We start from the raw sequence: 26,493 nt of genomic DNA on the forward strand, positions 1-26,493 counted from the left end.
CATTCCCTGGGCCTAGTCAGCAGGCAGAAAGGAGAAAGATAGAGGAAGAGAGCAAAAGAACAAAGGAATCCTAGGACTTATAAAAAGGACAGAACACCTTGCTTCTTGGGATACCAGGATACCAGCTATGGCCCCTTTCTTCCTCACGGGAGAAGTCTATGTTACCCCTTTTTTTCCTGCCTCGGTGTGCTTCCCTAATCAAACTTGAACATCTGGGGAAGCAGGACCCGTCAGCAATAACCGGTGGTATCACTGTGAATCTCCTGTTTTGGAAAGCTGGCCCATTTCAAAGTTCAGGTGGATTACTTAACACTCTGCACCAGTGGTTCTACTTTGGTTTGGTTTGGTCTGTTGGGCTGAGGAATGCAGTTTGAAAAAATGGTCTCCCATAAATTTTGTTTAACAGTGATACTCTCTTTCAGTAGTCATATGTGTTGGAATCTTTTATTCAACCATTGTTTGCCACTCTATCACTGCACCGGTATAGATAGTGTTCTAATTTCCAGTTGCTTTACTTTCCTTCAATGATTCATTAAATGAAAACTTTTTTTATATATACTGAGGATTGAATCCAGAGGTGCTCTACCACTGAACTACATCTCTACTTCTCCAATCCTTTTGGGGGGGGTGGGGGGGTTGAACTCAGGGGCACTCAACCACTGAGGCACATCCCCAGCCCTATTTTGTATTTTATTTAGGGACAGGGTCTCACTAAGTTGCTTAGCGCCTGACTTTTGCTAAGGCTGGCTTTGAACTCAGTCTTAGGCTCCTGAGGCTGCTGGGATTATCGCGTGTGCCACTGTGCCTGGCCTCCAGCTCTTTTTATTTCTTGAGATAGAGTTTCACTAAATTGCTACAGCAGGTCTCAAATTTGGTGGTCCTCCTGCCTCAGCCTCCCAAGTGGCAGGGATTATAGGCATGTGCCTCTGAGCTAGAATCCTAAATGAAAGCCTTTTATAATTCCTCCTTCTGTCCAACTGTATTAAATTACAAATTAGTCTATCTGTGGCAGTTTTGCCCCTGGGTCAGTAATTACAAGAAAGGCTGCTTAGAAACAGAAAGTTGGGCGTTATAATGTTTCCCTACAGAGGAGAGAAAGCCTTTATCTGTATGGAATGCTCTAAACCAGTGTTTCTCTAACATTAAGGTGCCTGCAAACTACTACCACCTCCTTATCTTGTTAAAATGCAAAGGACAAGTGGGCTTGGGGCTGATTCCATTGCTGCTGCTCCTAGGCCCAGGCTTTCAGCAGCAAGGCAGTAAAGCCAAAGGCCTTTTATGTGTCTTCTACCTTCCCAGATTTCCCGCCACTCCCTAAAGTTCTTTCACAGTGCTGCTATCTGAAATTTTACCAATACTTTTATGAGACAATCTGCCAATTTACTTCCAACTTAATACTAATTCTTTTAATCACATAGTTCATCATATCCACTCAGTTAGAAACTAATTAGGAATGAACATTAATTTTATAGAATTTTAAGAATGAGGTGAACATAAAAGTAGGCATGAGGGAATTAAGAGGTGGATATTGGACCCCTGCAAGTAACGGAAAGTGGCAGGTAATGCAGGCAGTAGTGCATATCCATAATCCCAGCTATCTTAGAGGCTGAGGCAGGAGGATGGCAAGTTGAGGGCCAGCCTCCACGATTTAGTGAGACCCTGTCTCAAAATTAAAAAAAAAAAAAAAAAAAAAAAAGAATAGGCCAGCATGGTGATGCACAACTGTAATTCCCGCATCTTGGAAGGCTGAAGCAGAAGGATCATAGGTTTAAGGTCAGCCTCAGCAACTTAGTGAGGTCCTAAGCAACTTAGCAAGACTTTGTCTCAAAATAGAAAATAGAAGGACTGGAATTGTGGCTCAGTTGTAGAGTACTCACCTAGCATGTGTGAGGCACTGGGTTCAATCCTCAGCACCACATAAAGATAAATAAAGGTATTGTGTCCATCTACAACTAAAAGAATATTTTTTAAAAAATATAGAAAATAAAGGGGTTTGGTGATGTGGCTCAATGGTTGAGTACCTCTGGGTTCAATCCCTGGTACCAAAAAAATAAATAAATAAAAATTTAAAATAAAAAGGTCAAGGGATATAGCTCAGTAGTAGAGCACTTGCCTGGTATTCATGAGGGTTTCATCCTCAGTACCATTAAAAAAAAAAAAAAAAAAAGGATTGAGAAAGCAGAGACACTTGGGGTCAGGAGGACAAAGGTAATATGAGGAAGTAGGAGGAGGTGAAGAAAGAGAGGTGAGAAACCACCTGTACAAATGTCAGAGCTTCGGAAGCCTTGCCTCTGGCCATTCTGAAGAAATCGTGATCCTAATTAAAAGAGCAAATCTATTCCTAACTTTTTATAGAGGAATAACCTGACACATACATATGTCGATAAGGATTAATTGTCTTCTCTTAATTTGCTTATGCAGTTGTGAAATGCAAAGAGTCCTTTTGCTAAATGCATGAGCCGGTTGATTCTGAGGCAAAAATCTTTTAATAAAAACCAAAGATTTCAAGATAGAATTTAGACATATGTGTGTGTGTGTGTGTGTGTGTGATTGGTTATTTATATACATATAATTTGTTCTTTTTCATTATACATGACTGTAGGATTCATTCTGATACACAAGCATGGAATATATCTTATTTTAGTTAGGACCCCATTCCCATGGCTGTACATGATGGTGGGATTCATTATGGTGTATTCATATAAGTACATAGAAAAATCATTTTAGACTCATTCCACTGTCCAAATAGAATTTAGAGCTAAAGGCACGATTGGTGAATGGCATCCCAGAATGGTAGTACTTAAACACCTCTGAGATCACCCAGCCTTTTTAGTCTATATTTTAGCTATGGGTGAAGAAACTGAAAACAAGTAGTGGGTTGCTCAATGTCTGTCATTCAAATAGTTAATGAAACAGATTGCACCTGAACACCAGGACTCTTGACTCTTAATCAAGTGCCCTCTCTAATACTACACACTAGTTCAAAAATCCAGGTTCAAGGATTGAGGATGCACCTCACAGTAGAGCATTTGGCTCACATGCCTGAGGCCCAGGGTTCTATCTCCATTATTACAAAACAAATTAATTAATTGATGAATTGACTTTAAAAATACTGGTTTGGGGTGGGGAGATGGTAGAGCACTTGCCTAGCCATGTGTGAAGGCCTAGGTTTGATTCCCAGAAATAAAAAAAAATTACAAAAAACCAAGTAAATATTTCCCAAAAGACTTTACATTTTTTAATGTGCAGAAACCTGTGTGATTAGTGATCTTACACATAATGGTTCAACTAATTTTGACTAATTTTCATGTTGTTATTGATGTTTTTTGAGTTTTGTTTTCAGTTCCAGGAGGGCCATACAATTTGTATAGTCAAAACCAAAATTAATCCATTTATTTTCCAAATATATTCCAGGGTTACCTGGAGCCCTTGAAAGGATAAGGTTTGTCCTAAAAAGTTTTTAAATTGCATTCGGAACCTGAAATTCATGTGGCAGTAAAACAATTCCCGGAACTGCCCATTAGATGTGTATCGAAATCTCCCCTGACCACCTAGTTGCTCAACGAGAACAACCACCTTTCCTCAGAAGCCGTAGAATCCCGCACGTATACACCTCAGGGCTTAAACCAATCAGTTTGAATGTATACCCCTTCTTAGTACTGACCAATCACCCCCACCCAACCTGTTCCCGCCAGTGAATGTGCTAATCATGTTTTAGAGTTGTTATTTGATTTTCCCGCGGTATGTGATGGTTTGCTAAAGGATGCTATGATGTATGTAAAGTCCCTGCCCCCTCCAAAGAATGTATATAAGCTCTGCTCAAGTTGTTCCCGGGGCTCTTTGTTCTTTGCTCCTCTGAAGTGAGCTCTGAGTCCCAGCATGCTGGACCCCCAATAAACCCCTTTGCTGTTGCACGAGACAGTCTCTTGGTGGTCTTTTTCTTCACCGTTCACCCGACCTTTACATCCTCCTTTTGAGAAACCAATGAAATATTTTATTGAAAATAAGCTGAGTTTTCTTTGGAAATTCCTCTACCTACTGAAGCCAGATTTAAAATTAGGTAGTCAGTGTAGTTAAGTAAATCGGGTCTAATATCATATCGAGTGAAATCTAAAATGGAGGCCATGCTGACAATGAAACACAGGACAACTCATGGAATGTTAATGAAGTCCAGGAAAGGCCCTAGGCCAAAGTCCACCCCAAAGAAATGTTAATGGAACCCAGGAAACAGCCCCCAACAGATTTGGAGATAGCCCATCCCAAGAAGTGATAATGAAGTCCTTCCTACCCAGATTACTTGTTTGGCCCACCTGTGTCCCACCCCTCGGGGCCTTTCAACCTACATTCCATCACCAAAACTATAAAAAGGGGAGACAACCGCACTTCCATGGATTCCACCTCTTGGGTTCCCTTCTTTCTCTGGGAGAAGTCTTTTCTGCTGTCCTTTAATAAACTTCTAATTTCTACTCTGACCTTGCCTCGGTGTGCTTCTTTGGTGTTATTCTTCAACATTAGGGAAGCAAGGACTCGTCACCAGTCAACAGCGGTAATACTACCATTTTTTAAGGATATTTATTTTTTAGCTATAGGTGGATGCAATATCTTTATTTTATTTTTATGTGGTGCTGAGGATCAAACCTAGTGCCCCACACATGCTAGGTGAGCACTCTACCTCTGAGCCACAACCCCAGCTCCATTAACCTACCATATTTTAAGGGAGGCCAATGACCATCTCTAGCTATTTTAACTATCTTATTTCTTTTCTTTTCTTTCTTTTTTTTTTTTTTTTAGTATTTTTTTAGTTGTCAATGGACCTTTATTTTGTTTATTACATGCAGTGTTGAGAATCAAACCCAGGGCCTCACACATGCTAGGCAAGCACTCTACCACTGCGTCACAACCCCAGCCCATGGGTTATTTTAGTTAATTTACACAGATCCTTATTAGTCAGCTTTTTATCACTACAAAATACCAGAGACAGGCTAACTTATGAAGAAAAGGATATTTACTTAGCTCACGGTTTGGGAAGTTCAAAGTCCAGGATTATAGGACCCACTGGTTTGACTTCTGATAAGGACCAAAAGGTGCCACATCATGGCAGGAGGGTGTGTGGAGGGGGAAGGGATTGAGAAACTAATGTGACTCCATTTTTGAGAAACCAGCCTCTACCTCAGAGCAAAGCCTGTCCAAGGAAGGGGGCGTGACCCTTATCCTTGGAAAAACCCATAGAGCACTCCTAAGCACATACTCACCCTGCTGAGTTGTTTGTCCGTAAATAACAGGAGAACTCTGTGGTGCCAGGTGTCCCTGACTCATTAGGCTAGGTGAGGACCCATAGCAACCTCCAATCAGCATGAGACAGGGAAAATACCTGGAATGCCAGATGACCCCCCCAGTAGTTTATGGTGGTTGATAACATGTTGGGAAACCATGTAGTTTAGCACGTACACCCCTCATGGCCTAAACCAATCAGTTCAAACAAATCCCCCTCTTGTACTAACCAATCACCCCCTACCCAACTTGTTCCTGCCAGTGAATGTGCTAATCAATGTTAAGAGTTGTTGTTTGATTTTCCCGCCGTATGCAATGATTTGCTGTGTGGTGTTGTGACGCATAAAGTACCCCTAAAACCTATAAAATCTCACTGAACAAAGGACCAGGACTCACTCCCTGGGACCGCTGCGTCGGGTGCAGGCTCAAACTTGCAATATAGACTCTTGTGTGATTGCATCCAATTCGGCCCCTGAAGGTCTATTGGGGTCCCACGAATCTGGCATAACAGGATCACATCTCAAACAGGAAGCTGGAGAGCCGGGAGGAGCCAGGCTTGCTCTTTTATAAGCAGCCTCTCAAGAACTATCAAGGGGTTGCCTGGAAACTACCTTATTCCCTTTAGAGGGCATGCCCCCCCATGACCCAAGACGTCCTACTGAGCTTCATCTTTTAAAGGCTTCCCATCTCCCCAATACCACCACCCTGGTGATCGAGCTCCCAATGCATGGATTTTGGGGGGTTCCTGATCCATGTCCAAACCATGGCGAATCCATTGCAGCACCCACCCCGGTCATCGGTGATAAGGGTTGTTTCCTTCCCTTGGCCCAGAAAGGCACCTTTCCCACAGGAATTTTATGATTTGCCACAGTCTGGCTGGGCACAAAATCACGAGCCACTCAAGCAGGAACAAACTTTATTTCCAAAACTCCCGTGAATGCCACACACGTGGCCTTCTCCCGGGAGACACTACACCAACAGGAAATCCCTCCTCCAGAATTCCCTCCTACCGCACTTCCCCAACCAATGGGAACTCTCCAGGAGTCCCTCTAGAGCTCCAAATTAGCAGGCTGAGATGGACAGCAGGGGTCTAATCTCCAATTGAATTCACATCTTAACATAATCATTATCATCTCAATGGCTTGCTGGCGTCACCTTTCAACCAAAAATGCCATGCGTCATTCTTAGTTGGCTATGGCTCTCAGCAATGATTTGCTGTGAATAAGCAAAAGGCAGTTCAGATAGCCCTTCCTGTAGTTGTTGCTTCCCAAGTACTTCACTTAAAATAATCAATATGCTGGGTTGGCATATTTTGAGATGCCAAGTGCTTAACTCCCACAATACCTATATTTCCAAGTCTGAATTTGGACAGCCAAGGGCAATGTAAAATGGACGCGGGAGCCAAATAAGACACACCTATGAGCCCTGACCTGTGACGTGATCCCACCTGCCAGCTTCACATACTTGGCTAGGATATACCGTAAAGCATCCAGAAAGTACGTATGGAACAAATGAAAGGTGATGCTATGTCATCATGCAGGTCAAAAACAGTGGTACATTTCACTAGAAAAGGCACAAACTAATATGTTAACTTCCCAGGATCCACTTTACCCCCTATCAAAAATGCATTATAATGTCAGGCTTTTACACTCCAGTGTGATTAACTCAGTGTATTGCATTTTCCAGAACAATTTGGATCTTGTACCTTAGTATACCTTAGGGCTATTCTAAGTAAGTGTAACAGAAAAGCAAGTCCTCCCCGTTACTCATTTCTTTAGAAGGCAAGAAAATATTATTTTTAGTAGAAAAGTTTATAGAAGTCACTCTGGGTTAAAGAACAAATTATTCTAGCATTATAATTATATAATAAATTATATAATTCTGGCATTATTATAATTAAATTTTAGAAAGATTTGTCTCTTCATAGGTAATTATTATTGTGTGAGGTTTTGTTTATTTTTTGCAACAGGAACATACTTGTTGCCTAGGCTGGTCTCAGACTCTTAGACTCAAGTGACCTTCTTGACCTCAGCCTACCCAGTAACTGGGACTACAGCTGAACACTACCCAGCTCCAGCTCCATAGGTAATGATATTTTTAAGGAAGTATTAAAAGAATTAGAGCTGGGGCTGGGGATGTGGCTCAAGCGGTAGCGCGCTCGCCTGGCATGCGTGCGGCCCGGGTTCGATCCTCAGCACCACATACAAACAAAGATGTTGTGTCCGCCGAGAACTAAAAAATAAATATTAAAAAAAATTCAAAAAAAATAATAAAAAAAAAATAAAAACATACCTGAGATTAAAAAAAAAAAAAGAATTAGAGCTAGCATCTCTCTCTCTCTCTCTCTCTCTCTCTCTCTCTCTCTCTCTCTGTGTGTGTGTGTGTGTGTGTGTGTTCGCGCGCGCGCGCACTCTAGATATTAAACCCAGAACCTCAGGCGTGCTAAGCATGCTATGCCATCTTTGGAGAAAAGGATAGAAAAACACACTATGTCCCTTATAATGCCTCTTTCCACTTCCAAGAACCTACCCAGGTTAAGAGAACATTAAGAGCGAGTCTGGGCCAGAGTACCCAGATGAGTATTCTAAGAACACTTACTTTCTCCTGTGTATGCTGGGAATTAGGTAAATTAGTGTTATCTGTAGAAAGTGTTAGACCAGGACGCAAGAAAAGACCACTGACTCCAATTAAAATCAAATTAAAGCAAGCTTATTATTTTGACCGGCCGGGCTGCCTCTCCCTCCCAAAACGGCGGGAACAAGACAGCACCCCAGCTTTCCTTCAGCCCAGCTTTATAGCCCAGAAAGTTACACAAAGGGGGGTTACAGATAACAGAACTCTGACAAGCATCACACTAATGGTAGTTTACATTTTTTTGCTGGCCCCAACATCAGAATTTATGAGGACCATTAGAGCCCCAGAGAAGGTCGTTATCTGGCCAGGGAAGGCCAAGATTTGTGAGGCATCACTAAAGTTTCAGAGAGGGCTGCTATCTGGTCAGAGAGCCAGGCATGGGTGAGTTCAAGGCACAGGCAGGCATTCCAAGCAGGTTCAGAATTCGCAGTAATTTATAGTAAAGTCAAAATTATCTTTTCATGGCTTTGTGGCGAGATGCCCAATTTTAAGAAAAGATCAGGTTGGGTCTATCAAAAGCTGCTTCCTTGTGTACATACCAAGTTCCTTGAGATCCTGGTCATACAATGGAACAAAGCAAGGTAAGGTCATGATGTCACCTCTCCTGTAGCCAAGCTTATGAAACCTCTCTCCCTGCAGTAACCAGTGTGGCAGATCACCATGGAGAGGACAGTGCTCCAGCCACTCCCAAACCAAACATCATGAGGGATGAAGGCACTGTTTCCTGGTGACCAGGAAATGGCCAGTCCATCATCACCACACTTTCTGGTAAAGCACCTGGCCAGCCCATTGCCACTGGATCTTTCTTGCAAGCACTTCTCAGTAAACCCTATGTGTTCCATTCCACCTCTGGGTGTCTTCTTTGGTCTCTTGACTACTTATCCCATTGGCCTGCTGCAACTGGACTGTGGACAGTATACATGCAACTGGGCTGTGGACAGTGTACATGCACTTAACTCTGAGCTAAGACCCCAACCTCAAGAATCAGAATCTTATAACTAGGACCACATAACCTTTCTCTAGTTGAAGTTAGGAAAGAAAATTTTTCACAAAACATTCTTTAAAGTATGTCAACATTAAACTTAATGAACTCACTTGGATAAATCACAAATGTTTCCCATGATGGCAAAGAAAACCATAGAGTCAAAGAGATTACCTAGTGCAAACTTGCACTTTGTAGATGTTTAAACTAATTCTTATATTGTTGTACTTAACATCTTACCATTAATGAAATGAGGAGAAAACAAAATCTACAGAAATCATAAGAAAGGAAAAAGGTGGGCACAGTGGTACATGCTTGTAATCTCAGCTACTTGGGAGGCCAGAGGCCAGCTTGAGCAATTTAGACCCCTGCCTTAAAAAAAAAAGGGGGGGGGGCTGGGGTTGTGGCTCAAGCAGTAGAGTGCTTGCCTGGCATGCGTGCGGCCCAGGTTCAATCCTCAGCACCACATACAAACAAAGATGTTGTGTCCGCCGAAAACTAAAAAAATAAATATTAAAAAATTCTCTCTCTCTCTCTCTTAAAAAAAAAAAAAAAAAGGCTGGGCGTGGTGGCACACACCTGTAATTCCAGCAGCTGGGGAGGCTGAGACAGGAGGATCACAAATTCAAAGCCAGTCTCAGCAAAAGCGGAGAGTTAGCAACTCAGTGAGACCCTGTCACTAAATAAAATACAAAATAGGGCCAGGGATGTGGCTCAGTGGTTGAGTGCCCCTGAGTTCAACCCCAGTACCAAAAAAAAAAAAAAAAAAAAGAGGGGTGGGGTATAACTCCATGATAGAGTGCTTGCCTATCATGTTCAAGGTCCTGGTTTCAATCCCAGCACCATATTAGGAAAAAAAAAAAAAAAGCCAGAACTCAGAAATATCCCAGTCATTATATTCCAAGTGCCTTACAATCCTATAATCCTTATCATGCTTTATATTTCCAAATAATTTTATAAGCATTTAATGCAAAGCGAGTTTTCATTCTTTTCTGGAATTTAAGCTAATTTAAGAAAACTTGAGATTGAATTTGTTACACAGAACCCAGTAATGCCTCACTGTAGCTTCAGGGAAATATAAATAAAGAAAATAATCATAAGCATCTGCAGGTACTGGGACAATTGAAAGTCATCAGCATCTCAAAACAGATGCAGGTATTATTTCCCAATATATCACAAAGTATAGGATGAGCCAACGTGTTCAATGAAAAGTAAAAAAGAACAGATGTGAGGAAAATTCACTGTGTCGAAAATTCATACTATTTTTCTTCGTAAAGAATAAAAATTGGCACACCTGTTGTTATGCTCGAATTTGGGACCCCCAAAAGACCACCAGAGAACAAAATCGATGTAAACAGCAAAGAGGTGTTTATTGCGAGCTAGCTTGGTCCTCTGCATGCACACAGCAGCTGGTGATGCTGAGAGGCCTGGAGCCCAGGGTTTGCAGCAGTTTTATACATTCTTTGGAGAAGGCAGGGACCCCCACATACATCATAGCATCTCTTAGCAAATCATCACACATCGCGGGAAAATCAAATAACAACTCTAAAACATGACTAGCACATTCACTGGCGGGAACAAGTTGGGTAGGGGTGATTGGTTACTACAAGAGGGGGATTTATTTGAACTGATTGGTTTAAGCCAAGAGGGGTGTTCATGTTGAACTACATGGTTTCCCAACATGTTATCAACCACCATAAACTACTGGGAGGGTCATCTGGCATCCCAGGTATTTCCGTGTCTCATGCTGATTGGTGGCTGCTAGGGGGTTGCTATGGATCCCCACCTAGCCTGACTGAGTCAGGGACACCTGGTGCAGCAGATCTCTCCTGTTATTTGTAGATAAACCACTTAGCAGGGTGGGAATATGCCTAGGAGTGCTCTGTGGGTCTTTCCAAAGACTAAGGTCATGTCCCTTCCTTGGACAGGCTTTGCTCTGAGGTAGAGGCTTTTTTTTCACTGTAATCCCAGCTACTCAGGAAGGAGAAGCAGGAGGATCAAAGTTCGAGACGGAGTGGCAACTCAATGAAATCCTGTCCGGAAAACTAAAAAGGGCTAGGGATTTAGCTCAGTGGTAGAGCGTTCCTGGGTTGAACCCCCAGTACCACACATACACTCTCTCACACACACACATACACACACACACACACACACAAAGAAGGAAAGAAAGAAAAGAAGTGGATTCCATTAGTCAACCCCCTGGAGTCTGGACAAGCCTTATGATTTGCTTTGACCAATGGAAAGCAGCAGAAGTGATGCCATGTGAGTTCCAGAGCCTTTGCCCTCAGATTCTTGGCAGTTTCTGCCTTCACCCTTTTAAAACAACACTGCCAGGCCAAGAAGTTTAAGCAGGCTGCCTAGCGATGAGAAACCCCAGGGAGAGAGAGACAAGTCCCAGCCTTACAGCTATCCCCACTAAGGTCATGGAACAAATTCTATCATGCCATGATCATAATCAACGTAAATATAATGACTTACAATATATATAAAATTTTTACTAAATGTGAGATGAATATATTGTACAATACACATGTAAATAGAAAGAAAGCTTTTTTTTTTTCTCCAGGATCCTATAAGAGAATATTCCCAGTATGTCCATAAACTTGGGAATTGTGTTGTAAAATGAACAGAAGGGCAAGGTCAATGACATTTTATCATCACTTAAAATCTCTTAAATTAATGTAGGTAAGATAAAGGCCAGGGACTGGGGTTGTGGCTCAATGGTAGAGTGCTTGCCTAGCATGAGTGAGGCACTGGGTTTGATCCCTGGCACCACATAAAAATAAAACAAATAAAATAAAGGTATTATGTCCATCTACAACAAAAAAATTTTTTTTTTAAAAAAAGACAAAGGCCAGACATTAAAGAATACTGACTTTTGACAACTCCAAAGAAAAACCAGAAAGGCCAGTTACATAGCTAAGTGGGTCACAATGTGCATGTATGTGATGTAAGGAAGTAGTTTGGAAATAATATCTACACTTAAGGAATCCCAGTAAGGACAAGAAATTCAAGTGTTTGTTATGTTATACAATTTGTTCATTGGCTAGTTTGAGGATTTTCTGCAGGGGGGTGGGGTGGGGGGTAGGTACTAGAGATAGAACCCAGGGATGCTCTATACTGAGCTACACTCCCAGCCATTCTTATTATTATTATTATTATTATTATTATTATTATTATTACAGGGGTTTACTAAGTTGCTGAGCCTCAAACTTTTGATTCTCCTGCCTCAGCCTCCCAAGACACCAAGATCACAGGTGTGCACCACCATGCCCAGCTTTACTGGCTAATCTTTAGGTATTTAGCTTGTGACATGCCTAAGCCAAAACTGAAAAGAAGACTAGGGGATTAGGGATAGCTCAGGTGTAGAGCCTATGCTTAGAGTGTGGAAGGCCCTGGGTTCAATCCCTGCACTCCCAGTAAAAAAAGAAAAAGAAAGAAAGAAACTTAAGAAATACAATCATTTTGGGTTTGTGACTTTCTCATTTACATTTCTTGCAAGGCTTTGAGTATAAACCACATACAGGCCTGCAGTTGAATAGACTGCATTATTTATGGCTCACATATCTAACATCAAGAGCACACCTTTCTAAAGGAAGTCCTTGAGCACAATAGAACTGACATTGATTATACTAGCAAGCCTTTCCTTTCAGAATTTTGTTTGGAATACTTCCATTATTGGGAAACAAGAGTGGGACGGTTGTAAAAGGGCCCCTGACCTACAACTGACCCAGAAGACCCAATATCCCTCTTGCCAGGCCATTAGGACATCAATTTTCCCTCCTCTTTAGTGGGTGGGGCTATGGAAGAAACCTATTCTTTGAAGGTGAACCCATCCTTCCCCACATTCCAGAAATGATGTTTCATTCCAGAAAGAGGTCCGGTGCTCTCTCCAGTAGTTTTACTGGGCAGGCATCATGTTCCCAAGGTCATGCATGTGCCCCCAGCTTGTCCGAAGTCAGTTGACTGTTATATGACCTGCAGTGGGTACGCTAGGCAAGAAAGGGCAGCAGCTCAAGTGGGCAAGCACACGCTCTTGGTTTTCACACGGTGGAGGCATATGACTTCCCCAAATGGGCAGTAGCTATGCAAGCCCTGAGTGCAAAAGGTGTGGCTACCTGGCACTCCAGAGTTTCCTGCTATAGCTCATCCCACCCTCTATCCTAACCCATCCTAAGTCTAAAGCCTTTTCTCTTGGGTGTATTCCAGTTCCTAGCTGGTCTGTGGGGTGTATCTCACTTCACTGCCTCCTGCCTTTTCTGATTACCATCCCTGCATTGCTGGGGTTGTTTCTGTGCTGGGGTAATAGGCCTAATCTTAGGCATGATACCCAGGACAAGGATCACTCCACTGTTATCTCAATCTCAGAAAACACTTCCTAATGACAATTTATAAGTCTTCAGGGTTTATGTTTCACCTTCATATTTTTTTTTATTTTTAATATTTATTTTTTAGTTGGACACAATATTCTTATTTTATTTATTTATTTTTATGTGATGCTGAGGATCAAATCCAGGGCCTTGCACATGCTAGGTGAGCACTCTACCACTGAGCCACAACTCCAGCCCCTGCATATTAATATGTATATATTTTTAGTTGTCAATGGACCTTTTTTATTTATTTATAAGCGGTGCTGAGAATTGAACCCAGTGTCTCACATATGCTAGGCAAATGCTCTACCTCTGAGCTACAACCCCAGCCCCTGAACTGCCTATCTTTAAACAGCTTACTTCATGAGGCTCATGAATCAGAATAATAGATATTTATTTCTCAGAGGAAAAGCATTAGAAAAACCCAGAAATGTTGTCATTGTTTTAACTTCATTCTTCTCCCTCCCACACACAGTTTAAGAAAACATATTTAATAATTTTCTGAATCACTCTGAACTGAATTTTGAAACAAAGACTCACTAAATGCCAGGCTGGCCTTGAACTTGTGATTCTCCTACCTCAGCTTCCCAAGTAATTAATCTGCTTTGTGCCTCTAAAATTTTATGTACTTTATGAATAGGATCACGTGGCCTTTTGTGTCTTAGCATAAGGGTTATCCATGTTGTTGCATATATCAGAACTTTAATCCTTTTTATGGCTATATGTAATTCCACTCTCTGGATAAACATTTTTTGTTACCTATTCATTTGTTGATGGGAATCTTGGTGCTTCCACTTTTGATTATTGTGAATGGTGCTGTTACAAACATTCTTATACAAGCTTTATTTGAACACTTTCTTTTAATTCTTCAGGGTATATAACTAGAGTGTAATTGCTGCATCATGTGATAATTCTGAGTTCAGTTTGTTGAGGACCTGCCCAACTGTCTTCCACAGACTGTACTTGACATTCCTACCCAGCAATGTGTGATGTTCCACTGTCTACATCCTGACCCACACTTGCTGGTTTTCTTTTCTTTTCTTTTTTCTTTTTCTTTCTTTTTTTTCCCCCCAGCTATAGCAATCGTAGTGGGCCTGAAGTAGTATCTCAATGGGCTTTGATATTTATTTTCCTAATAATACTGAACATGGTTTCATGTGTCTATTGGGCATTTGTAAATATTCTCTGGAGTCATGTCTACCCAAATTCTTCACGCATTTTCAAATTGGGTTGTTGGTCTTTTGCTGTTGTGTGTTTTATATATTCTGGATATGGATAAAAGTCTCTTATCAGATATGTGATTTGAAAATATTTTCCCTCATTCTGTGAGTTCTTTTCTCTCTCTTCACAATATTCTTTTTTTTAATATTTATTTTTTAGTTTTTTTTAGGTGGACACAATATCTTTATTTTTTATTTTTATATGATGTTGAGGATTGAACCCAGCACCCTGCGCATGCCAGGCGAGGGCGCTACCGCTTGAGCCACATCTCCAGCCCACACAATATTCTTTTATAGCAAAAAATTCTGTTTTTTTTTTTTTTTTTTTTTTAATATTTATTATTTACTTTTTTCGGCAGACTCAACATCTTTGTTTTGTATGTGGTGCTGAGGATCCAACCCGGGCCGCACGCATGCCAGGCAAGCGCACTATCGCTTGAGCCACATCCTTGAGCCACATCCCCACCCCATCTGTTTCTTTTTTTTTTTTTTTGGTGCTGGGGATTGAACCAGGTCCTTATACATATTAAGCATGTGCTCTAACCACTGAGCTATATCCCAACCTCCAGTTTCTAATTTTTATTAAATCCAAATTATCTATTTTTTCTTTTTTGTATATACTTTTTTAAAAAATGTTTTTAGTTGAGATGAACCAGGTACCTTTATTTTATTTATGTATTTATTTTTTAATTTATTTTTAAGTGGTGCTGAGGACTGAACCCAGTGCCCCAATGTGCTAGCCAAACAATCTACCACTGAGCCACAACCCCAGCCCCTTATTTATACTTTTGATATCATACCTAAGAAGCTATTGCCAAATCTACAATCATGAAGGTGAACCCATGTGTTTTTTTGTAGGAATTATATAGTTTTACCTTTTATATGTAGGTCTCTGCTCCATTTTGAGTTAATTTTTGTCTATAGTGTGAGGTAAGGGGTCTGTCTTAGTCCATTTTGTGGAATACTTGAGACTGAGTAATTTTTTTTTAATCTAACAGAAGTTTCCACATACTTATTGCTGAGCCAACTAACTAATGCAGAACATTGAAATAAAGAGAAAATTCATTTTCCTAATAAAACATCTCTAGCTTCCCAATGAAAATATTTTCAGCTTAATGTGGTAAGATGATAATGACCTCAATCGAGGATAAATATGTATGCCATCGTAGATACGTTCAATTCCTTAGACACCCAGCTTGGTTCTTCTTCAAGTTCTTTTCTTGGAGTTGTACCTGATTTTATTACTAGATTTCATCTAAATTCACTGAAGAAAGGGACAATTTGCCTTAGTTTCTTGGCCAGAAATCTCTTGATCCTGAAAATCTTGTGAAGAGACAGCAAGGAATAGAGTCAACCACACACACAATGATGGCAGAGGAAAGGAGAGGACATATTGGATACTTTATTAATGGAAATGTATTCTTTCACAGTCTGGACATAAAGAAGCCCAAGATCAAGATGCCAGCAGGTCTGTCTCTGGTTCCAAGATGGTGTCTTGTCGATGCACCCTCCAGAGGAGAGCAACAGTGTGTTCCTAACATGGCATAAGCACAGAAGAGAGAAAATATGCCTGCAAGGCCTCTTCAGAGCAGTATTAATTCATTAAATCTAAACACTTCCCATAGGTCCTACCTCTTAGCATGTTGCATTAGAGATTATATTTGTAACACATGAATATTGGGAGAATATGTGTTCTCCCAATATTCACATTCAGACTATAGCAGTATCAAACTTTATTCTTTTATTTTTAATTTTTTTAAATATTTATTTTTTGGTTGTAGCTGGACCCAATACCTTTATTTTATTTATTTTTATGGGGTGCTGAGGCTCAAACCCAGGGCCTCATGCTAGGCGAATGCTCTACCCTTGAGCCAAAACCCCAGCCCCTCAAACTTTATTCTTTTACATGTGGCTATCCAATTGTCCCAGTAAACCTAAGCAATGTTTTTAAAATTTATATTTTATATTTTATATTTTACTTTACTTACACTTTCTTTTCTTTTCTTTGGTACCAATTGAACCCAGGAGCACTCAACCACTGAGTCATATCTGTAGTCCTTTTTTTGTATTTTATTTAGAGACAAGGTTTTGCTGAATTACTTAGGGCCTCAATAAATTGCTGAGGCTGGCTTTGAACTCAGCCTCCTGAGCCAGGGGGATTACAGGCGTGCGCCACCACTCCCACCCAGCTACTTTCTTGTTAGTTCATTTGTGTTATTAGTAAGAAAGATATGGTAACTTTATATCAAAAACAAAATAATAATAATAACAACAACAACAACAACAATTATTATTATTATTATTATTAATAGCAATAGAAAGTAAGGATTGGAAAAGGAATACATGCCAATCACAGCAGCCAGCTATTCAACCCCAGTGCTGCAAACACACCAAGCATGCTGTTTCCCAGTCCCCAAGAAAGAACTTGGAGAACTCCACAGAGAGATTTTGGACATTTTATTACTCATACACTCTTGGTGGCATCAGGCTGACATATGATGGAGGACCACACTGTGCCTCTAAGCAGGAGAAATGTATAGGACAGGTTGCATGCCACTGCACAGGTGCAGTTCTTCAGATGCTGTATGCATGCATTCTTTTACTTTATAACCAGTGCCACTCTGTTTTGATCCTAACCTAAAGATTTGAGATAAGGGAAATAGCCAGTTTGCCCGCCCATTTCCTTTGTTGTATTCTTTAGAGTCCCTCTTATTTCACTGTAAGTTTTTCCAGGCAATCGCCCATCTCTTCAGTGCCTTGGAAGTCCCCTAATGTCCCTTGCAATCTTACACCACTCCACATCTTCTGTGAAGTCCTTGGAAGCCTCCAGGGGCATACTGCATCCATATCTTACAACAACAGTACAAAGAGCAAGAACACATCAGCAAGTATTCGAAGGTAATCAAGATAGCATTAATTTGTTTAGATATTTAGGTCAAAACATGAATGATGTTGTATTTTTAGTGCAGTTGCATTTTATCCAAGTCCATTTGGGCTCATTTGCAGGTTGGACTATCAAGAGAAGTCCTCATGCTGCAGTCACAAGGAGTTCTGAGCAGATCCAACAAGTCTGGTTGGGATGATGTGTCACTTCCATTGCCTAGTCCAGGAATAGGTTACTTGTTGCTAAGCGATAGAGAATATAATATATGTTTAATAGGCACCAATAATGGCAAATTAGCTCCATTTGTCAGTATACAGGCTACTCTACAATCTTGTGTTAGTAAAGTAGCCTGCACAGTAGACTTTTCTGAGCAAGTATACCATACCAATCTACCTGACTTCAGGAGTATAGAAAAAATAAGACATATTTGGAATATATAATTGCCATGAATTGATACAAGTGTCTCTTGGGCTGGGTGTGGGAACACACGCCTGTAATCGCAATGGCGAGGGAAGCTAAGGAAAGAGGATCGCAAGTTCAAAGCCAGCCTCAAAAACTTAGCAAGGCCCTAAGCAACTCAGCGAGACCCTGGTCTATAAATATATATACATATATATGTATACATGCAAATATACATATAAACACACGCTCACACACAAAAGGCTGGGGATGTGGCTCAGTGGTTAAGCACCCTTGGGTTCAATCCTGGGTACCATAAATCAATAAATAAACAAACAAACAAGTGTCTCTTGGATGCTGACCCCCAAAGGTAACCTCGTGTGTACTTGTGAGGGCCTCCCAACAGAGTGGGATTTATTTGTAAATTTAGACATTATCCCTCCCTCCAAGGGGTCAGAAGGGCAAACCATCAGGGTCTCACTTATACACTCCATGGACATCTGCTCCTTGTCTCCCATGTGAAGTCTTGAGAAGCCAGCAACAGAAAGCTGTTATTTGTGTCCCATGCCAGTTTTAAAAAATGTTCAGTGAATGTGTGCTTTATCTGTACCTTAATGCTGCTGGGCAGGTTAATATAGAAATTACTGCGGGCCACTGATGTCTGGGTTTTTTATTTAATGTCCTCAGTGTCTCAGACAGAAAAGCAACTCACCCCTGCATAGAGTTATTTTTAGGCATTAGAGCTTGTTTCAGCAAGCCATTCATTCTTTTGATTAACCTAACTTCTGTTGGATTGTATGGCAGGTGGAGAATCCATATGTTCTGGTCTTGAGCCCACTGTTGTATGCCATGGCCTGTGAAATGAGTTCCTTGATCATTCTCAATTACCTGGGGTGTGCTGCCATACATAGCACTCAGCAGGAATAGCCCCTTAATGGTTGTCTTTGATTGGCTCTTTTGCTGCTGGAGGCTTGCATCAAGCCTGCAACTGTTGACACAAGTCAAAGCATATTTGGCCCCTTCTGATAACAGAAGAGGGCCAATGTAGTCCGTCTCTGAAAAAGGTTGCCCCCTCATTTGATATGCTCCTCAATGGCATCTAGTCACTGAGAGTAGGCAAGAGGAGTATGGAATGTAGCAGCAACATCTGGAATCTTTATGGGCAGTCCTCAGAGGGTTAAGCTGCCCACAGAGTCTTTTGGCCTTCATGTTTTTTTTTTTTTTTTTTTTTTTTTTTTGCTTTATTTTGTTTTCTAAATATTTTTTTTTTTAGTTGTCACGGACCTTTAATTAATTAATTAATATGTGGTCCTGAGAATCGAACCCAGTACTTCACATATGCTAGGTGAGTGCTCTACCACTGAGCCACAACCCCAGCCCCGGCTTACATGTTTTAATCTACAATGTAGCTAAGTGGTGATTTCCTCTGCTAGGGCTTCATGTAGCCATCTTTTCTTCACCGGCCATCTTTTCTTCATACAGCCTTGAATGGTCCTTCTCTGGTAATAGGTTCCACAGCAAGAATGGCATAAGTTGCACACAGCTGTCTTTCCTACAAGCTATAACACTCTTCCACCCCCTTTCATAACTGTGACCAAAATCCCATTAGAGGTCTTATGTCCCTTAATCTGCTGCCCAAAGCCTCATCCAAAGTCATCTGGAGTGACATGGATTGTAAGCTCAGCAGGTTTCCATGTGTCTCATGTTTCAAGGGTTTGTGCCTTTTTACTGTCTGTTGGGTCTGATTAAAAGTGGTTCAGTGGGGGCTGGGATTGTGGCTCAGCGACAGAGTGCTCGTCTAGCATATGCAAGGCCCTGGGTTTGATCCTCAGCACCACATAAAATAAATAAAGATGTTGTGTCCACCGAAAACTGAAAAATTAATATTAAAAAAAAATTCTCTCTCGGATCCGTGGGCCTAAATATGGACGCCTGAGAAATTCTGGATCCGGGGGCCTAAACATGGACACCTGAGGAACTTCTGGATCCGGACGCCTAAACATGGATGTGCACCATTGAAACTTCTGGATCCGGATCCGGGGGCCTAAACATGGATGTCTGAGGAACTTCCGTATCCAGGGGCCTAAACATGGATGTGTGCCTGTGGAACTTCTGGTTCCTATGGCCTAAACATGGAGGACTGATGAACTTCCGGATACAGGGGCTTAAACACGGATGGATGAGTACCTGAGGAACTTCTGAATCTGAGGGCCTAAACATGGACGCCTGAGGCACTTCCAGATCCTAGAGCCTAAACATGGATGCTGAGGAACTTCCGAGCCTGGGGCCTTAAACATGGAAGTGCACCCGAGGAACTTCCTGATCCAGGAGCTTAAACATGGACGTGCACCTGAGGAACTTCCAGATCTGGGGGCCTAAACATGGTCATGTGCCTGAGGAACTTCCGAATCCGGGGGCCTAAATATGGACATGCACCTGAGGAACTATGCTACGGCCTAAACATGGAAGACTAAGGAACTTCTAGATCCGAGGGCCCAAAGATGGACGTCACCTGAGGAACTTCCGGATCTGGGGGCCTAAACATAAATGCCTGAGGCATTCCAGATCCTGGGGCCTAAACATGGACGCCTGAGGCACTTTCAGATCCTAGAGTCTAAACATGGATGCTGAGGAGCTTCCAGACCCTGGGGCTTAAACATGGACGTGCACCTGAGGACCTCTGGATCCATGGGCCTAAATATGGACGCCTGAGGAACTTCTGGATCCGGGGGCCTAAACATGGACGCCTGAGGAACTTGCGGATCCTAGAGCCTAAATATGGATGTGCACCTGAGGCACTTCTGGATGCTACGGCCTAAACATGGACATGAGGCCGAAGAACTTCCGGATCCGGGCACCTAAACATGGACGTGCACCTTTGAAACTTCTGGATCCGGATCCGGGGGCCTAAACATGGATGTCTGAGGAACTTCCGGATCTGGGGCCTAAACATGGACGCTTGAGGCACTTCCAGATCCGAGGGCCTAAACATGGACGTGTCCCTGGAACTTCTGGGTCCTTGTGCCTATAAAGGGCAGGGTGTGACTCTCAGAAGGGACGTGGCCCATGAAGGGGAGCTGAGTATGGGGCCTGTTGGGGGGCAGACTGGAAGCTGTTGCACCCTGAACTTGAATGTGTCGGTGGCCTCACTTCCCGGCCTTCCCCTGGCTGTCACTTCCTCCCCTTCCAGGCGGTGCCGGGGAGGAAGTGAGACCAGGTGCAGGGGTCAGGCTACCATCTTTCTCCTCGCTTAGCCAGTCGCCCAGCCTGGCTGGGGATGGGGACGTATTATGACACTAGCTGCCTCCTACATCCCTGCCCCAGGACCTCAGGGACCACAGGCGGGGAGTCGTTGACATGATTCTCCCCTGGCCGCTGACCCTCAGCCCTGGGGTCTGCCCAGGGAGAGCTCTGTCTCCCAGAGGGTCAGGGGGCCCCTGTGACCTGCTGCTCCTTACCCACTGTCATCCTGGGCGAGCAGAGGTCAGGACCCTGGAGGCTACTGAGAGTGACATCTCCTGGATGAGCAGCTGGGGACTTTGCCTCTGTCTCCAGGCCTCAGACTCCGGATGATCCCTCCCAGAGACAGAAAATAACCCCACACTGTCCAAGACTTATTTTTAAGCTTTGGATTATGAAATTTTCCTGCTGCCACCTTCTTTGTGAAGCCAGTTTTTCAACAGAGACAATATTCCAGGGGAGAAAACAACAACAACATGGAGTCAATCAAACCAAGCTGACACATCTGATCCTCCAAGAGAAATCTGGATTGGGGGGGAGAACAGCCATTCTCAACTGGCGAAATAGTGAAGTTCCCTTGTCCTTATTTTGTGTAAGCAAAATAAATAATCTGATGTTAGCCATCAAAAAAAAAAAAAAAAAAAAAACTCTCTCTCTCTCTCTCTCTCCTCTCTCTCTCTCTCTCTTTAAATAAATAAATAAATAAATAAAGGTATTGTTTCCAATGTTTAAAAAATAAATAAATACATAAAAGTGGCTCAGCATGCCGGGCACGGTGATGCACGCCTATAATCCCAGCAGCTCGGTGCCTGAGGCAGGAGTATCTCAAGTTCAAATCCAGCCTCAGCAATTTAGCAAGGCACTAAATGTAGAGACCCTGTCTCTAAATAAAATACAAAATAGGGCTGGGGATGTGGCTCAGTAGTCGAGTGGCCCTAAGTCCAATCCAATGGTACTCCCCCCCCCCAAAAAAAAAAAATGGTTCACAGGCTTGTCAGTCCAGTACTATACTGCTTAGGATAACTGAGCCAGATGAGGAATGAAAGCCCTCCAATAACCTAATAGCCCCACAAATTCTTGTATTTGCTTTTACTGTATTGGGAAGTGGAATCACCTGAGTTTTATCACAGCCTAAGTTATAACCTTTATCTTACCTGATTATACAGCATCCAAGACTTTCCCCATAAGGAAGACCTTGCACTTTGTCAGGGTTTATAACCCATTCTCTCCCTTACAAATGAGTCAAGTGCACGGGGTAACCTTGGTGAGCACTAAAAGACAATCAGATATGATCATTTTTATGAGGAGGGGAGAACAGGTTCATTATCATACCTATGGTACAAGGTGGGATGATGGAGCTATCCTTGAGGTAACACTGTTAGCCTTACTGCATGAAGGCCAATGGGTCTTAACTCTCAGGGACCTTTATCTATCATAAAAAAGGCATTAGCAAGGTCCAGCACACAGTGATATGTTCCCTACTTAGTACTAGTTCTTCCAGAACAGAGGCTATGATGGGAACAGCTACAGGAAGTGCAGGTATCACTTTACTTAATTCCCTATAACCCACTGCCATGCACCAAGTCCCATCCTTCCTTCTTACTGACCTACTATTGCCATTAAGTCCACTCACATATATTTGTGGGAGACTCAGAGGGGGCCTCCCAGTTTGGCCTGGGTTTTACAGATCCCCATTTTCTTTCTTTCTTTTTAATATTTTCTTAATTGTCAGTGGACTTTATTTATATTACGTGCTGAGAATTGAACCCAGGGCCTCACACATGCTAGGCAAGTGCTTTACCACTGAGTCACAACCCCAGCCCCAACTCCCATTTTCTGACACAATCTTCTGTCTCTCCTAGATCTGCTATCAGTTGTGCTAGTCGCTGGAGGGGTTGCCCTAGTAATGGGGATAATATTGATACCAGGACATCATAAATGGACAGAGGGGCCATGTGTAACACTTCATCCCTCATCCTGGCAATGAAACTCCTACTGTCCTCCCAGAAAAGACTGCACATATGTAGTATGTTTCATCCCCAGTTCCTGCAAATATCTCTGTAGTTCTTTCATTGAAACGATGGCGCCTCTGGGCATAGGAATATCTCTGGAATTTGACCGATTATTGCAATTGGCAAGAAGCAGCCAAGTTAATAATGACTCCATATTTTTATCGGCGGCACTGGCATAAAGTCACTGACGAAAAGCAGGGTGGGCAGTTACTGAACCACTTTAGACAATTCTATACTGAGTCACATTATCCCACAGGTCCCAGTGTCCCACAAGCTAAGCATCATCAGTAGACTTTCTTTTGTTTTCTGCCTGAATTTGGACCGCAGTTCCAGCAGCTCCAGTGGGGTATAAGATCTCATGGTCATATGTACATGACTCTCTGGAGCAGGGAGCAGATCTGGATTTGTCCCCTCAGGCTACTTCTGCTGGGTCTTTAACTTTTGGGTCATCACAGGTCAGCTTCCACTATAGTCTCATTCTCCATCTCGATCTTTTTGTTGTTGTTGTTATAGATGGACACAATACCTTTATTATTTTTTTTTATTTATTTTTATGTGGTGCTGAGGATTGAACCCAGTGCCTCACATATGTGAGGAAGTGCTCTGCCTACTGAGCCACAACCCCAGCCCCTCCTCCTCAACTTTTGAGTCACTGGAACTAGTGCACTTCCTGAATGGGTCTCATGTCTGAGGATCCCAGTTTTTAATAGTCCCAATGCCCTAATACAGGCTCCGGGCAATGTTCTCTTAATTTAACATAAAGACTGGCCATGACTTGCAGGTGTTTGTAAGTTCTAAACACAATGACAGCAGATCCTTGCTATCAGCCTGCGCTAACAGGCATCTCCTTTAGTTTTAGCTCTTCCTACTCTCTGCGGAGCTGACATGAGTGGCCAATTGTAATGTACACAGTGGGGGCCTTGTGGCCACTGCAAGCCACATTCTGTTTCTTTTAACTTTCCTGTGACTTCTTTGGATGCCACTTGTCACACTTGTAGCACCCTCTTCGCCTTTTCAGGGCATCCTCTAGTCATGCAGTAGTCACCACCCCTCTGATCGGGAAGCCAAATGCATGGAGGCTGTGGCCAGTCCAGGAGTTCTCCTGCAGGCCCCATGTCCTTTTCCAATTCCAGAGACAAGTCAACATTCTATTTGGGATCCAGCTGACCACATCCATTGTTCAACCCCAGGGCTACAAAGGCCCCACACATGCTATTTACTGATCTCAAAGAAAGAACTTGGAGGACCCCAAGAGAGGTTTTGGACATTTTATTACTCAATCACTCTTCCATGGCAGCAGCTGGGATACAATGGAGGACTGCACTGTGCCTACAGGCAGAAGTGACCCATAGGATGGGTCGCATGCCCACTGCACCAGTGGAGGTCTTCAGATACTTTTTTTTTTTTTAAGAATTTAACCTTTATTTTGTTTATTTGTTTGTTGTTGTTTGTTTATATGTGGTGCTGAAGATTGAGCCCAGGGCCTCACCGGTCCTAGGCAAGTGCTCTACCACTGAGCCACAACCCCAGCCCGTCTTTGGATATTTTATTAATATATTCTTTTACTTATAACCAAGGTCACTGTGTTTGATCCCCACCTACATATTGGAAATAAGAGAAATGGCCAGCTTCTCCTTCATTATCAAGTTCTTCAGAGTTCTTCCTATCTCTAAGATTTCTAGGCACTGATTAGTGTTTACCCCAACACCAGCAGAATTGGCTTTGATGGCAGTCAAGGAGCCAAGAGAATCACAGAGGTGGGGCTGGAGGTGCAGCTCAGTGGTAGAGGGGCTGGAGTGGCTCCCCAGGACCAGGAGAGAAAGGAAGAAAGAAAAGAGAAGAGAAAAAAGAAAGACAAAGCAGTTCTTTTATGTCAATAGTTAGTTTAAACTACACTTTAACCCATCTGAATATGAATCCAATATTCATATTCCAATACTTATATTCTAAAATATCTTTTAAAAAAATTTTAGATGTCATTGGACCTTTATTTTATTCATTTATTTATATGCGGTACTGAGGATCAAACCTGGTGCCTCACACATGCTAGGTAAGCGCTCCACAACGGAACCACAACCCCAGCCCCTAAAATATATTTTTGGTAGTGCTTATTTGGGAAAAAATTAAGAAAAATGTATCATCCATTTACTCAAATTCCTTACAGATCAAACAAACAAACAAAGCTCAACCCAAGTTTTAAATGCTGCTTCATTGCAGCCTTTGAGCATGCCAGGCAAGCCTCTACCACTAAGCAGCTACACCTCCTCACCTTTACTAATTCTTTTTTTTTTCCATACATGGATACAATATCTTTATTTAGTTATGTGGTGCTGAGGATTGAACCCAATGCCTTACATGTGCAAGGCAAGCACTCTACCACTTAGCCACAACCCCAGCCCTAGCCTTTATTAATTCTTAACAAACTTTGCATAGTACCTGTTACTTCCTTCAGTAATGAAGCAGCCCCAAACCAAATCGTAAAGTAGATGGAGTTTGTCTTTAGCATCTCCTCCCCCTCCATTTTGATGCATTCCCACTGAGAAGTAAAAACTTCCACAAAGCCCCTCGCCTTCCTGCTCCCCCCCTTCACAGATATTTAATTGCCTTATAAATTGATGTGACAGGCCAACCACTGCTAATGTTTCAACAGGTGTGGGTTATCAACCATTCCCTCTAAGACTGCACCCTGGGAACTTTCTTTTTTTTTTTTTTTTTTTTAAATATTTTATTTACATTTTAGTTTTTGGCAGACACAACATCTTTGTTTGTATGTGGTGCTGAGGATCGAACCCGGGCCGCACCCATGCCAGGCGAGTGCGCTACCGCTTGAGCCACATCCCCAGCCCCCCCTGGGAACTTTCTGAAATGACATTTTACCTAAAGGCAAGAGCCTATAGGAACTGATTGCAAAAACATTGCAGCTTTGTGATCAGGGTATTTTGGGAACAGAATTGCCAAAGAAATCTTGCCACATGGGCACCCAATCCCCCCATACAGGTATGACTGGCCTGTCCATATAAAAAGTTTCCCCATAATTACAGAGGTAAATGAGAATTCCCCTTTCTGATAATGGGTGTAAAATCTTTTTACAGGTAAAATTTGCAATAGTATAAAATAAATAAATCCCTTCAGGGTGAGAAGCAGGCTGTAACATGTTGAAATTTGTTTTGCTTTATTTCTTTTTTTCATCATAAGTAGTGAATAACACTCTGTTTGGCTTTTACCAGAATATCTTCAATAAAATCATTTGGTGGGTAAATGGATGTTTTACTGAGCACCTATTATATGTCAGTTGCCATCCTTGTGGTTTCAAATGTGCATTAGCACATCTCATTATCCTTACCATATCCATTCCTCCTTTTTTGTAAAGCTGACCTAGTGTTTACAATCAAGGTTCTAATCTTGCAACGCATATGAATATAATGTGTGTTAATATATATCCATGAGACCATATTCCACGGGGTAAAAGACTTATTGAATA

Source organism: Callospermophilus lateralis, chromosome 13 (genome assembly GCF_048772815.1).
Source record: "Callospermophilus lateralis isolate mCalLat2 chromosome 13, mCalLat2.hap1, whole genome shotgun sequence".
Taxonomy (NCBI): domain Eukaryota; kingdom Metazoa; phylum Chordata; class Mammalia; order Rodentia; family Sciuridae; genus Callospermophilus; species Callospermophilus lateralis.